At 45.2% G+C, this 13,318-nt stretch overlaps 1 long non-coding RNA gene across 1 annotated transcript in view; it reads left to right on the top strand.

Moving 5' to 3' along the window:
• LOC311515405 overlaps nucleotides 1-13,117 on the top strand; it is a 76,933-nt gene extending 63,816 nt beyond the window's left edge. Inside the window, exons 3-4 of the long non-coding RNA XR_014710128.1 lie at nucleotides 10,214-10,508; nucleotides 13,003-13,117. This is a non-coding gene — a long non-coding RNA (uncharacterized lncRNA). The remainder of the gene's footprint in view (nucleotides 1-10,213; nucleotides 10,509-13,002) is intronic.
• Nucleotides 13,118-13,318: the final 201 nt, after the last annotated feature.

The raw sequence follows: 13,318 nt of genomic DNA, 5'->3' as shown, positions 1-13,318 counted from the left end.
GAAGTCCAAAACTGTAATCAAGGCGGGGGAGATTGGAGCCAAATGGGTGGAGGTGGCAGAAAAGAAAAAACCTGGTCGCAGTTGGAGCGGATACCAGAAGGGACAATCACAGACCATACCCTACTACCGGGGGCAGCCCAAGGCCCCAACTACCCCACAAGGAACCCTCCAGACACCTTATTGTCCCTCCACACTGTTCTCCAGCAACCCACCTCGCCCCAGTGACCCGTCAGCTGGACGATGTTTTAAATGTAACGAGCTGGGGCACGTAAAGGCCAACTGCCCCAAGAACCCCAACAGATTACAGTTCATTGCACCAGAATCACACCAGAGGTCCTCAGGCCCAGATACCTCCCAGATACCCTCAGAGTGGAGGGAAGCTGTGAGTGTGGGCGGGGAGAAGGTCACTGTGTGGAGGGACACTGGAGCACAAGTGTTGGCTATCCATGCTTCCTTAGTGGACCCCAATTTAATCGACCCAGAGATCCAAGTGACGATTCACCCTTCAAGTCCAACTCTTTCAATTTGCCTACTGCCAAGTTGCCTGTCCAGTACAAGGGCTGGTCAGGAACGTGGACTTTTGCAGTCTATGATGATTATCCCATCCCCATGCTGTTGGAGGAAGACTTGGCCAATCGCCTGAAGTCAGCCAAGAGGATGGGAATGGTCACCCGCAGCCAGGCTAAACCAGCCGTCAGCCGTCATGCCTAGCTCTGTTCTGGAAATTTCTACCTGGACCCGGTCAGAGGTGATTGGCCTGGGGTCCGGGTCCATGTCTGCAACAGCAGTAGTGGATGCAGTCCCAGAGACCCAGACAGAGCCAGTCCCAGAACAGGAACCGGTGGAACAACCAGCACCAGACCCATTGCCAGCACTGAACCCAGTACTTGCAACCACAACACCAGAGGGCCCCACCGAACCTGAACCGGCAGCAGCTGATAACCCTGCACAAGAGGCTCAGCCGGATCCTGAATCCCAACATAGTGCACCAGCAGAGAGCGGTTCACAGTCAACGGAAACAGCCCCATCCCCTACATCGCTTCCAGAGGGACCAAGCCTAGGTCCACAATCCAATGAGGAACTGATGTCTCCAGCATCAGGGGAACAGTTCCAGACCGAACAGGAAGCAGATGAAAGCCTCCAAAAAGCATGGTTGGAGGCATGGAGCAACCCACCGCCTCTCAGCCCTTCTAATTGATCCAGGTTTGTTGTAGAAAGAGGACTTTTATACAAGGAAACTCTTTCTGATGGACACCCCGAAAACTGGCATCCTCAGAGTTAGTTGGTAGTTCCAACTAAGTACTGGGCCAAGCTCTTGAGCTTAGCCCACGATCATCCTAGTGGCCATGCTGGGGTGAACAGGACCAAAGACCATTTGGGGAGGTCATTCCACTGGGAGGGAATGGGCAAGGATGTTTCTACCTATGTCTGGTCTTGTGAGGTATGCCAAAGAGTGGGAAAACCCCAAGAGCAGGTCAAAGCCCCTCTCCAGCCACTCCCCATCATTGAGGTTCCATTTCAGCGAGTAGCTGTGGATATTCTGGGTCCTTTTCCAAAAAAGACACCCAGAGGAAAGCAGTACATACTGACTTTCATGGATTTTGCCACCCGATGGCCGGAAGCAGTAGCTCTAAGCAACACCAGGGCTAAAAGTGTGTGCCAGGCACTAGCAGACATTTTTGCCAGGGTAGGCTGGCCCTCCGACATCCTCACAGATGCAGGAACTAATTTCCTGGCAGGCACTATGGAAAGCCTTTGGGAAGCTCATGGAGTAAATCGCTTGGTTGCCACTCCTTACCACCATCAAACAAATGGCATGGTGGAGAAGTTTAATGGAACTTTGGGGGCCATGATATGTAAATTCGATAATGAGCACTCCAATTATTGGGACCTAGTGTTGCAGCAGTTGCTCTTTGCCTACAGAGCTGTACCACATCCTAGTTTAGGGTTTTCACCATTTGAACTTGTATCTGGCCGCGAGGCTAAGGGGCCATTACAGTTGGTGAAGCAGCCATGGGAGGGATTTACACCTTCTCCAGGAACTTACATTCTGGACTTTGTAACCAACCTACAAAACACTCTCCGAACCTCTCTAGCCCTTCCTAAATAAAACCTACAGGATGCTCAAAAAGAGCAAAAAGACTGGTATGATAAACATGCCAGAGAGCGTTCCTTCAAAGTAGGGGACCAGGTCATGGTCTTAAAGGCGCTCCAGGCCCATAAATTGGAAGCGTCGTGGGAAGGGCGATTCATGGTCCAGGAACATCTAGGAGCTGTTAATTATCTCATAGCATTCCCAACCTCCAACCGAAAGCTTAAGGTATACCATATTATCTAAAGCCCTTTTATTCCAGAGAATTAAATGTTTGTCAGTTTACAGCCCAGAGAGGAGATGACACTGAGTGGCCTGAAGGTGTCTACTACAAAGGGAAAAGTGCTGGTGGCGTGGAAGAGGTGAATCTCTCCATGACCCTTGGGCGTATGCAGCGACAGCAGATCCAGGAGCTGTGCACTAGCTACCCCAGGACTGACTGAACGGGCATACCACTCCATTGACACAGGTAATGCTCGCCCAATTAGGGTCCAACCTTACCGGTGTCTCCTCAAGCTAAAACTGCTATAGACCGGGAGTTCCAGGATATGTTACAGATGGGGGTAATCCGCCCCTCTGGCAGTGCATGGGCATCTCCAGTAGTTCTAGTTCCCAAACCAGATGGGGAGATATGTTTTTGCGTGGACTACCGTAAGCTAAATGCTGTAACTTGCCCCGACAACTATCCAATGCCGTGCACAGATGAACTATTAGAGAAACTGGGACAGGCCCAGTTCATATCTACCTTAGACTTAACCAAGGGGTACTGGCAGGTACCGCTAGATGAATCCGCCAGGGAAAGGTCAGCCTTCACCACGCATGTTGGGCTGTATGAATTTAATGTACTCTCTTTCGGGCTGTGAAATGCACCCGCCACCTTCCAAAGACTTGTAGATGGTCTCCTAGCGGGATTAGGAGAATATGCAGTCGCCTACCTTGACGATGTGGCCATATTTTCGGATTCCTGGGCAGAACACCTGGAACATCTACAAAAAGTCTTCGAGCGCATAAGGGAGGCAGGACTAACTGTTAAGGATAAAAAATGTCAAATAGGCCTAAACAGAGTGACTTACCTTGAAAACCAGGTGGGTCAAGGAACTATCAACCCCCTACAGGCCAAAGTGGATGCTATCCAAAAGTGGCCTGTCCCAAAGTCAAAGAAACAGGTTCAATCCTTCTTAGGCTTGGCCGGTTATTACAGATAATTTGTACCGCACTACAGCCAAATCGCCGCCCCACTGACAGACCTAACCAAAAAGAAACAGCCAAATGCTGTTCAGTGGACCGAAGAGTGTCAGAAAACCTTTAACCAGCTTAAAGCGACACTCATGTCTGACCCTGTGCTAAGTGCCCCAGACTTTGACAAACCGTTCCTAGTAACCACAGATGCGTCCGAACATGGTGTGGGAGCAGTTTTAATGCAGGAAGGACCGGATCAAGAATTCCATCCTGTAGTGTTTCTCAGCAAGAAGCTGTCTGAGAGGGAAAGCAACTCGTCAGTCAGTGAAAAAGAATGTTACGCCATTGTCTACGCTCTGGAAAAGCTACGCCCATATGTTCGGGGACGGTGTTTCCACCTGCAAACCGACCATGCTGCGCTACAGTGGCTTCATACCGCCACGGGAAATAACAAAAAACTTATTTGGTGGAGTTAAGCTCTCCAAGATTTTGATTTTTACATCCAACACACCTCAGGAGCTTCTAACAAAGTGGCTGATGCACTCTCCTGTGAAAGTTTCCCAGAATCAACTGGTTAAAACTGTGTTTGAGATGTGAAAAATATTTTTAGTCTTTATATACTTGGTAGTATATTTAGAGGTGCATGTGTCTTATTAACTCTGTTTTTTCCTAGAGCTCCAGGAATAAATCCCAGCCTTGACACCCCCCACCCAGGTGGGAGGTAAAACTCTGCAGATATTTTCGAGCTCTGGTGCTGCCCTGACCAGGGACAGAGACTTTTGGGTTGTTGGACTTTGGGTGTCTTTGGGTTGCTGGACTCAAGAACCAAAGGGAAAGGACATGCCCCAAATTGCTTGGGGTCGGTTTTTTTTGCTCATGGGTTGTGTTGTGAATCCTCTTGGTGGTGTTTCCCCAACATAATGCCACATTGTTTCTCTGTGATATTAAAAGGCTTTTGCTACACTCAGACTGTGCTTGCGAGAGGGGAAGTATTGCCTCTTAGAGGCGCCCTGCGGGAGTGGTATATATTTGTCCCAGGTCACTGGGTGCGGGCTCAAGCCGGTTTTGCATTGTATATTGGAATGGAACCCCTAGATACTGAACCCGGCCCTTGTTGCTGCCAACTCTGACGGGCAGAAGGGTTACAAATATATCAAACAGTAAATAGGTATTCAGTCTCCACCTCTTAAGAACATAAGAGAGGCCATAGTGGTTCAGATCAATGGTCCATCTAGCCAAATATCCTATCTTCCAACAATGGCCAATGAACAAAACAGGCAATCATCGAGTGATCCATCTCCTGTCATCCATTCCCAGATTCTGGCAAACAGGTTAGGGACACTCAGATCATGGGGTTGCATTCTTGCCCATCCTGGCTAATAGTCATTGATGGACCTATCTTCCATGAACTTACCTAGTTCTTTTTTGAACTCTGTTATTGTTTTGGCCTTCACAACATTCCTTGGCAATGAGCTCCACAGGTTGATAGTGCGTTTTGTGAAAAAGTATTTCTTTACGTTTGTTTTAAACCTGCTGCCTATTAATTTCATTGAGTGACCCCTAGTTCTTTTATGTGAAGGAGTAAATAACATTTCCTTATTCACTTTCTCCACACCAGTCAAGATTTTATAAACCTCTCTCATATCCCCGCATAGTTGTCTCTTTTTCCAACTTTTAGTCCCCAACTTTTTAATCTCTCCTCTTATGGAAGCTGCTCCATACCCCTAATCATTTTTGTTGCCCTTCTTTGTACCGTTTCCAATTCTACTGTATGTTTCTTGAGATGCGGTGACCAGATCTGCATGCAGTATTCAAGGTGTGGACGTACCATGGATTTATATAGATGCATTATGATATTTTCTGTCTTATTATCTGTCCCTTTCCTAACGGTTCCTAATATTCTGTTAGCTTTTTTGACTGCTGCTGCACATTCAATGGATATTTTCAGAGAACTATCTACAATGGCACCAAGATCTATTTCTTGAGAGATAATTTAGACCCTATAATTTTGTATGAATAGTTGGGATTATGTTTTCCAATGTGCATTACTCTGCATTTATCAATTTGAATTTTATGAATTTCACCTGCCATTTTGTTGCTGGGTCACCCTGTTTTGGGAGATCCCTTTGTAACTCTTTGCAGTCTGCTTTGAATTTAACTATCTTGAGTAATTTTGCATCACCTGAAAATTTTGCCACCTCACTGTTTACCCCCTTTTCCAGATTATTTATGAATATATTGCACAGCACTGATCCTAGTACAGACCCTTAGGGGACACCACTATTTACTTCTCTCCATTATGACAACGGACCATTTATTTCTACCCTTTGTTTCCTATCTTTTAATCAGTTACTGATCCATGAGAGAACCTTCCATGATTTCCCTTTACAGAAGCCATGTTGAATCTTCCCCAGCAAATCATGTTCATCTATATCCACTGCATAGTTGGGTGTTCATACCCTGCCTGGGAGCCTAAAAGACGTATATACGGGAGCCTTGTGAGATATAGTAATAGTACCAATGCCACAATCAGTGACAGAATTTGTCAAGTCCTTGTGCTATTAAGAAATAATCCAATCTTGAATATGTTGAATGAGCTTCAGGGAAAAAAAAATCTGGTCTCTGGCTGTAGGATTTCCCAATCTCCACACATTTCAGAAGCCTAAATCAGCCTGCAGTGAGGGGGCGTAGCCTCTCTCAGAAACTGACAAGTGGGAACGCAACATGCCCCCTGCTGGGCCGAGTCAGGAAAGTCACGTCTGCCTCGCTGGAAGGACAGGACGGGAAGGGGAAGTACAAAAGTCGGACCCTGTAGTTCAGTTGGGCTAGCATCACCACAGGAGGCAGACGCATCCCGCCTGCTGCAGGAGCCCACAGAGGAGCTGCCAGGGCTGCCTCCTGCGAACTGGCTCGAGTTCCCAGGAGTGCTGGCCAACCAAGGTGCTGAGGTGCTGCTGGGGCTCACCGCCTGAGGACTGGCCAGATCTCCCCTGGCACCCGCCTGACCGAGACGCCAAGGAGCTCCTGGGGCTGCTTCCTGCAGACTGGCCAGAGCTCCCCGAGATGACGGATGCAGGTACACCTGAGCGGGAATGGGAAGCAGCCCAGGGAAACCAGGCAACCGTCTGGTTGGGAAGTGGCCTGAGACCAGGTCAGCGTGTTGCGGGCGGATCCCCACTGACCCAGTGGCAGACCACTCTGCCTCTGTAAGGGCCCTGGGCTGGGATGTGGAGGAGTTGGATGGGCCCTTGTCCCCCCCTTCCATCCCACCCCTGGGGTGGCATTACTCCCCCTCCATAGGCTAAGAGGCCTGTGTTTGTCTGTCACCCACCAGAGCCAGGACGACAGACAGGGGTGGCGTTCATACCTGACTGAGCCCCTAGTTTGTTTGCTGGGTGCTGGACCCCGGCCGGTGCCCGACGCAGCTTGCTGGGTGCCAGACCCCAGCCAGTGCCCGAGGCAGCTTGCTGGGTGCCGGACCCTTGACTGAGCCTGGGGTTCATAGACTGCTGAGTCGCTCTGCCCTGATTACAGGTTAGGGCCTACTAACTATTGGCTGGTGTACTGTTCTGCCTGGCCGGAGGACCGGAACATTAGGTGTAGCTAATTCCTCCTTTCAAGCTCACCTTTGCAGGCACATGACAGCGAGTGGGCATGGCCTCCCACAGAGACTGACAAGGAGGGATGGCCATGCAGCTACACAGCCATGTATGTATGAAGTGTTATTGTTTCTATGCAGAGATGGAGATGATTTATGAAGAACTGGGTCTAGTTTTGCTAAAATCTCCAACTATAATAATAGGATTATGGCCACATTATTTATATTTGAGCTTCAGAGCTCAAGCAACCTACATCTACCTCGGCCACAGAGCTGTATAACAATATTGCCAGCAGTGAACTATTACTACTGCTCATTGGGGTAAGATGTGTTTTACTGTTTTCTGATTGACAGCTCTCTGATTATTCCCATATTGCTGTGAGGCAGAATGCTATAGCATGGACTAGTACAGATACTCTTCCCACTTCACTTTTGAAAATGGAAATTAGGCTCTGTAATCACTTAGGCACTTTTGAAAATGTTACCCTCTGTGGATAGAAGATTGCATTACTTTTATCTTGCTTGTTGACTCTTTGCTCGCATAACCTAATTAAGCAAAAACCCATAACAATATGTGCATTGTGTGCTATTGGTTCATGCCTCAGAGGCACAGTGAGTTAAGAGCTTTCAATTTTAGCTTTTATAAGAACAGTACCTCAAAATGTCTTTAGTTTTACATAACCAGTATTGACAAAGGGGGTGTACATATAATATTTTGTGTTACATATGTTTTAACTAGTTTTACTATGCTTTCTGGTTTATCTTTATTTCTTGTAGTGTTTGTTTTCTTTTTCTTTTTGTTTTTTAAGTGCCTGGAAAGCCAAAATTGATGTTGCAAACACAGCTGGACATAGGTAGAAAAGCTGAATATACCCTCTTTTCCCTCAGCAGTCCCTACTCTGTACTGACAGCTTAGGTTGCCTTTACATTTTTGCTTTGTATAACCGTTTTACAGGAGACGGAGATAGAACACTGGTATCAACTGGTTCCATGGCAACTGCAGTTTGGCAGTTGGGCTCTGACTGTTAGTTCATAGAATGCCAGACCTTTGCTGTCCATCCATCTGGGGGAAATGGAATCAGATTGGAGGGAGGGGACAGCAAGAGGGAACTGCCAGGCAATAGAGCTTCAAGAAAGGAACCTGTTCTCTCCTTTTCAAGAAAGCAGATTTGCTACTCTTTTTGGTAGACTTAATGGAGAAAAAGAAACAAGAAAAGAATGTAGAATTAACAAATATGCAGGTTAGGAATATGGGCTGAATTCACCATTGGCATAAGTGGACCTAAGTTCCTATTAACTTCAGTAGGAGTTGGATCTGCTTACACTAGGACTGAACTTTGTCCAATAAATATAGGAAAACAGGATACACAGAAAGAAAAGGAGTACTTGTGGCACCTTAGAGACTACACCTTAGAGACTAACCAATTTATTTGAGCATAAGCTTTCGTGAGCTACAGCTCACTTCATCGGATGCATCCGATGAAATAAAATTGAGGAAATAAAAATAAATTGGTTAGTCTCTAAGGTGCCACAAGTACTCCTTTTCTTTTTGCGAATACAGACTAACATGGCTGCTACTCTGAAACCTGTCAGGATACACAGAGTGGGTCTTGTGAATTTTCATCTCTCAAACACAGGTACCGTCAAGAGGCTATATGGGAAAAGGAAACAATGGCTTTAAAGAAACAAACAATAGAATAATTTACAAAGTGGTTTGTTGTAAATAAAAGAAAGCCATGTGATCTGAATGTGTGGTTTTTGGAGACATTCTGTACAGTGTAGACCAAGGCTAAAACCGAGGGTTATCTGGCAGTAGCAGTTCTTCACACCATTGTGCAGCAGCTTTATGATCCTGTATCAGAACATTAATATCACCCTACAGGTTGTAATCAACTCCAGGATAAGTACTTGTGAAAAATTTCCATATAGCATTTGTCACAAAGTTCAGTGTGAGGTAGTGGTACCCAGCAAGCTGTGACTCAGTTCTCCATACCATAAACGTGGGACTGCTTGGCTGTCCCTTCGTTGGAGAGTCTGACTTTTGGTGGTGGTGGGTAATAACTAGAAAATGGCATGAAAAAATGCAATCATTGTTTGACAACACTGAAAATGTTATTGTAATAGTAATAGAGTGTGCTCTTTAGTTTGTAACATCATATTCCTATCTGGTCATTGCTGCTGGAAAATAAACCTATTAGCTTTCTAGTATTTGCAATGATTAAAATGGATTTTCTTACATAGGAACTTTGACTTTTGTAAAAAAAAGACAAGTTATTTTATCTGGGAGGGGGCATTTTGGAGTTTTTTGGTTATTTTTGGATAATTGGTCTTGCTGTAGTTACCACACAGTGATATCGGAGATGCTGCATTGTTTCAAATGCTTTCTTAACTGTTGGTAGATGTTATTATTGGTAACCCCCATAGCTATAGCACTTGGAAGAAAATTATTCATTTCCTGTGTACTGTTATGCTGCATCCCTTCAGGGCATCTTGCACAGCCTAAATATTCATCCAGGGTTTCTTTGTGGGTCTGAGCAGAGTGGAGAGGGTGTCTATTTTTGTGGAGTTGTGGGTGTTCTTGAACAGTGTGTTTTCCTCAATTGTTTTGTAATATGTGCTTTTAGCTATTGATGTGGCATGTGCTTAGCATGTTAAGTACACTGCACAAAATGTATAGGTCTACTAATGAGTAAGTGTGAACAGTAAATAATGCTGTTCAATTTGGTTACTTTGTTTCCATGTTAAGATCACTGGATAATTCTAGGTGTAATGTATTTTACATTTTTAAAGTATCCATGTACTTTTAAGTTAGATGTATAAGACTTCCTTTCTTTTCCTTTTCTGTTACTTCTCAAGGTTGTAAGAGTTACAAGTACCATGGAGGCTATGCCTTTAATCCTAGCAGGGAGCTCTTTGCAGCACGTATCAGTAAAGATTCTAGAGAACGTAACTGACAGATTTCAAGAAAAATAATGTTTAGTCCTCCTTGGCTGGATGGACTGTGGCTGAGATGCAAGGCCTGTAGGGTATGTTGAAAGTTTAAAGGAAGAAAAATATATTAGGAGGAGCTCATAGATGTGGTTGATCATTCCTAGATCTCTGGAAAATTAGTCTGATCACCCACAACATCATTTCATCTATAATATATACCTAAATCCTGTCAGTTACATGTAATCTAAAAATAAAACCCTGGAACTTATCTTTTAGGAATATAGTGCAATTTCTCTCAGGCTGACTGCTACAAAACGGGGAACACTTATAAGACAATTGGAAAGCTAAATGAGATGGTTTGTCTTTGACAGCTTACCTTTTTGGTAGTCACTTATGTTGATGCTTCTTTTTAGTTATTTCCACTACTAGGAGTAAAATCTACTACAGGAGGAAAAGGATGAAAAGATGGCTGACTTTTCACTACCGTGTTCTAACCACTTCCGCCAGTTCACTCGTGAATCTTTGGCTGCTATTGAGAAGCGAATTGCTGCCTACAAGAATTTCAAAGACCACCAACCTAAAGAGAAACCTCGTCCCCAACTTGACTTGCAGGTTTTCCAAAAGCTGCCTACTCTCTATGGCAATCCTCCTCAGGAGCTTGTTGGGAAACCACTGGAGGATCTTGATCCTTATTACAATGATCACAAGGTTAGAGACAGCTTATGCCGAGGAATCTGATTTCATCCCTCCTTGATCATTTGTCAGTAGGGAACCTTTTCTGGTTTAGGAGTCAGAGAGATAAATTTGTCAGTGCTTTCTTTGAATGATTATATTAAGACAGTTGTATTCAATCAAGTTATAATGAAAAAGACATCATACTTTGATCACTAAGTGATCATGTAATAAAACCTTAGTTTTAAACTCTACTAATCATAGAGAGTGAAATTCATCAGCATGAGGCATGTGCACCATTTACAACAGGGGTGGGCAAACTTTTTAGCCCGAGGGCCATATCGGGGTATGGAAATTGTATGGCGGGCCATGAATGCTCACAAAATTGGGGGCAGGGGTGCAGGAGGGGATGAGGGTTCCGGCTGGGGATGCGAGCTCTGGGATGGAGCCAGAAAAGAGGATTTGAGGGTGCGGGAGGGGGCTCCGGGCTGGGGTGGAGTGTTGGGGTGTGGGGGAGCATGAGGGCTCTGGCTGGGGGTGGGGGCAGGGGGATGAGGGGTTTGGGGTGCAGGAGGGTGTTCCAGGCTGGAACCGAGGGGTTCAGAGAGTGGGAGGGGCGATCAGGGCTGGGGCAGGGGTTTGGTGAACAGGGGTGTGTGTGAGGGCTCCAGCGAGGGGTGTGGGCTCTGGGGTGGGGCCGGGGTGAGCGGTTTGGGGTGCAGGAGGGTGCTCTGGGCTGGAACCAAGGGGTTCAGAGGGTGGGAGGGGGATCAGGGCTGTGTCAGGGGATTGGGGGTGAGGGGGACTCAGGGGTGCAGGCTCCGGGCGACACTTACTTCAAGCAGCTCCTGGAAGCATGTCCCCCCTCCGGCTTCTATGCGGAGGCACAGCCAGGTGGCCCTGCACACTGCCCTGTCCGCAGGTGCCATTCCTGGCCAATGGGAGCTGTGGAGGGTGGTGCTTGTGGATGAGGCAGTGCGCAGAGCTGCCTGGCTGCGCCTCTGCATACTACGTAGGAACCAGAGGGTAGTCAGGCAGGCTGCTTCCTGGGAGCGATGTGGAGCAGGGCAAACTCTCGACCCCACTCCCTGGCTGGAACTGAGGGCTGGATTAAAAGGTCTGATGGGCCGGATGTGGCCACCCCTGATTTACATCCTGCTTAAGCCCTCCAAATAGCGTTTAAGTGGGATTTAGGAGGTATATGTTACCCCTCTACACAAGGATGAATGTCACCCACACTGAATATAACATAGGACAGAGAATATAAAAATCTATTGCTGCATGATGAGTGAAAACAGAGTTATTGGATTTTATCTAAAGTATCTTCAAGCTTATTAGACCTATATGTGGGCTGAATCAAAGCCACCCCATTACATGCAGCTTCTCTCTCTATAGGCTGTTAATAATCAGAACCACTTAATACAGTCTGTTTTCCTATGTTACACATTGTAATAAGGAAATACTGCCCCTAAGTATACATTTTTTTTCAAAACCACCAGTTCTTCCAAGTACAAAATGATTTCTAGAATATATTTTAGCTTTTAAAACATGAACCCAGCTCTCTCAGACCCCAGGCGATTGGCTAGGGTGCGTTTCCTAACCCCCAGACTATTGGCTATACTAGGATGGCTTGCTCTAATTCTCTTTGTTTAAATAATTAAATATCATTGGTACTGAGACTTGTGTCCATGTCTCATGCATTCCAGATGGGTGCCATGACCACTGGGCAATAAAGTCAGTCTACCTTTAGCCCAGATACTATTTAATTATTTCTACAAAGTGGAACAGCTCCATCAGGAGTGAGTGAGCAAGGGAGGCAGGCTGACTGTAGATGCATTGTTAGGACATTCTACTCAAAGCTAGAGAGGAGGAGGGGGAAATTCCACCCTGGACCTGAGACACTTTCCAAATTAAAGTTTTGTTGAAACAACTCTTTGCATGGGAAAAGTTTCAGGTTTGACAAATCCACATTTTTCAATGAAAAATTGGTTTGTTGAAAAATTCCTGACCAGCTCTGGTCAATATTAATGAATGCTGAGTCAGTACTTCAGCAAATAAAGGCCCTGATCCTCCAAAATGCTCTCAAATTTTATATATATATATATAAATGTGACTCGCATGAATAACTCCATTTACTTTAATGAGAATGCTGACATGAGTAAAATGACTTCTATGCACACTTTGTGGGATCAGGGCGAAAGGAAGAAGTTTCATAGTGAGAAATTCCAGTTCAGTAATTAATTGCCTAAATTTACCTTTAAAAAGGGACATGAATAGTGTTCTCCAGAGTACACAGTATTCTTTACAGAAACTTTAAAAATGTGTGGTTCAAATATATAATGAATCAAAAAAGGTAACAAACAAGAATTACAAGGAATCTTTCAATATAGACAAACAAAAAGCAAGTCAACCATCAATCTTTCCCCCAAATTATTTGCAATTCTGCCAGCAATACAACCCTTCAATGTCCACAGTTCACTTTCTGGAGAAGTTTCATTAATTAAGATTATCTCTGTTTTTTTTCTTAAAGACATTTATGGTACTGAACAAAAGGAAAACACTCTTCCGATTTACTGCCACACGTGCCTTATGTATACTTAGCCCTTTTCATCCGATCAGAAGAGCAGTGATTAAAATTTTGGTACATTCATATCCTTTCAGGTGGTTTCACTTATTCTAGTTTTTTTATAATGGGTATGAGATAATATGGGTGTAATACTGAGTGTGTCATATTTAGAACATATCCTGGATCTAGCCTGTTTCTAAAAGCAATAGTGCACCTGTTTCAGATAATTGTGAATTATTTTAGAAACGACTGTTACTAGTATATGAAACAGGAAGTGTAC

Source organism: Lepidochelys olivacea (genome assembly GCF_965140295.1).
Source record: "Lepidochelys olivacea isolate rLepOli2 genome assembly, chromosome: 2".
In the NCBI taxonomy this organism is placed as follows: Eukaryota; Metazoa; Chordata; order Testudines; family Cheloniidae; genus Lepidochelys; species Lepidochelys olivacea.
Note: the sequence above shows the minus strand (reverse complement) of the source record. Positions and strands in the feature narration are given on the sequence as shown.